The 2,180-nt window shown below is 57.6% G+C and overlaps 1 long non-coding RNA gene across 1 annotated transcript; it reads left to right on the top strand.

Annotated features, from left to right (window-relative positions):
• Positions 1–1,198: 1,198 nt before the first annotated feature.
• On the top strand, positions 1,199–1,970 carry LOC146443858 (uncharacterized). Its single transcript, XR_014856106.1, has 2 exons — positions 1,199–1,469; positions 1,622–1,970. It is a non-coding gene; the product is annotated as an uncharacterized LOC146443858 (long non-coding RNA).
• The last annotated feature ends 210 nt before the right edge of the window (positions 1,971–2,180 follow it).

The following is a 2,180-nucleotide window of genomic DNA, read 5'->3' on the forward strand; positions in this document are numbered from 1 at the left end:
GTGGAGACACAGGGACAGGGATGCCCAGCCAGAGCCCCTCCCAAGCATCCCCTGGGGCGAGAGGGATGGAGACCCCTTGAGCTACCCCTGGGGAGCAGATCAAATAAAATTGGCTGAAATCAAACTTGACAACACATCAAATGCTTTGCTGGTATTTGCTCTCCCAAGGAGTCCCTTGTGTTGAAAATACAAAGTCACAAAGTCCCAGTTCTCCCCACAGGAGAGGAGGACAGAGAAGCCCTGGCCACCCAAACAGGGAGAGAGGACAGAGGTCCCCTGAGCCCCACAGGGGAAAGGAGCATGGAGACCCCTAAGCCCTTGCTGTAGGGGAGAGGAGGATGGAGATCTCCTGGCAACCACAAAGGAGAGATGAGAATTGAGAACCCACCAGCCTCCCCAAAAGAGAGGAGGACGGAGAACCTCCTGCCCTCCCAAAAGTTAAGGACCAAGGGAGCCCCACAGATGAGTCCTCATGAGATGTCAGCTGCCAGTACATGCTAGATCCTCATGCTGAGCTGAGCAGTTTCTGCAGCAGAAGACAGGATAATGTGTGTTTTTTCTAAGTACCGTGGAAATTGGAATTGAAAAAAGGAGCCAGAGCTGGAGCTCAAGTCCCCAAACCAAATATAGACAGGTAATTCACATTAACTTCAAAATGAAATAATGAGGTGACTGAGTGGCGTAGACCTATATCTGTGCTCTAGTGCTTCTTATTTGCATGTTCTTAAGCATTTTATCTTTTTAATACAATTTAATGAAAAGAAAATTAAAAATAATAACAATTTCTTCTCTCTTTATCTTAATTCTTTTTTATATTTTTCATTTTCTATGTATAACCAAGCATATATTTTCTCTATTATTTTAAGGAAAACTCTACACATCAAAATTCCCCCCTCTGGCCACGCCCCCTCCGGCCCCGCCCAGTCTCGATCATCACAGAGCCCTCTGCCTCTCGACCAATCAAATCGCTCGTTGGCGTTCTGGCCCCGCCTCCGTCACAATGGGCACCGCTCCTTGCTCCGCCCCCATTGTGATGTCACTGCACTCCCATTGGCTGGTGCTGCGGGAGCGGGGCTGGTGCTGGCTATATAAGGGCAGGTGTGGAGCCGTTGGTGCATTTGAGCTCCGCGGCAGTGTCGGAGCGGGGCGGGGAGAGCGGCGGCGGCGAGAGCGGCGGCGGGGCAGAGCGCCGGCGGGGCAGAGCGCCGCGGAGCTGAGCGCCGGAGCCCCGGGACTGCCCCTGCTGTGGGGCCCCGGGATGGGGGGCTGCTGGGGAGGGAGGTGGGAGCGGTGCGCCCCTTGTCGCTATCGGGTACCCGCGCCGGCCCCTCCAAAACTGGAGGGCTGCGGAGACTGGCCTGGCCCCGGCACAGGTAAGTAGGATGGAGAGCCGCCGGGGCTGCGGGAAGGGCGAGAGCGCTGGCCGCCCAAATGGGAGTGGCACAGAGCCCAGCCCTAGCCCGGCACAGGTAAGTAGGATGGAGAGCCGCCGGGGCTCCCAGGACACAGCCCCTGCCGGCCCCGGCACAGGTAAGTAGGATGTAGGAGCGCCGGGGCTGCGGGAGCGACGAGAGCGCTGGCCGCCCCAAATGGGAGCGGGACGGACCCCCTGCCGGCCCAGGTAAGTAGGGCGGAGAGCCCCCCGCTAGCCCGGCCCAGGTAAGTAGGGCGGAGAGCCCCCTGCTAGCCCGGCCCAGGTAAGTAGGGCGGAGAGCCCCCCGCTAGCCCGGCCCAGGTAAGTAGGGCGGAGAGCCCCCCGCTAGCCCGGCCCAGGTAAGTAGGGCGGAGAGCCCCCCGCTAGCCCGGCCCAGGTAAGTAGGGCGGAGAGCCCCCCGCTAGCCCGGCCCAGGTAAGTAGGGCGGAGAGCCGCTGGGGCTGCGGGAACGGCGCCAGCGCTCCTTTCAGAGCCCAGAAAGATGCCCACATGCATCTTTCAGCGCTCTGTAAATAAAGAACAGTTTATTCTCGTATTTGAGTGGTCTGCAGAGTTATTTGAGCGGTCTGCAGAGTTATTTGAGCGGTCTGCAGAGTTATTGTTTGAGCGGTCTGCAGAGTTGTTGTTTGAGCGGTCTGCAGAGTTGTTGTTTGAGCGGTCTGCAGAGTTGTTGTTTGAGCGGTCTGCAGAGTTGTTGTTGTTGTTTGAGCGGTCTGCAGAGTTGTTGTTGTTGTTTGAGCGGTCT

The sequence above is a fragment of the Lichenostomus cassidix genome, chromosome 1Aa (genome assembly GCF_008360975.1).
Source record: "Lichenostomus cassidix isolate B80296 chromosome 1Aa, HeHo_3.0, whole genome shotgun sequence".
NCBI lineage: Eukaryota > Metazoa > Chordata > Aves > Passeriformes > Meliphagidae > Lichenostomus > Lichenostomus cassidix.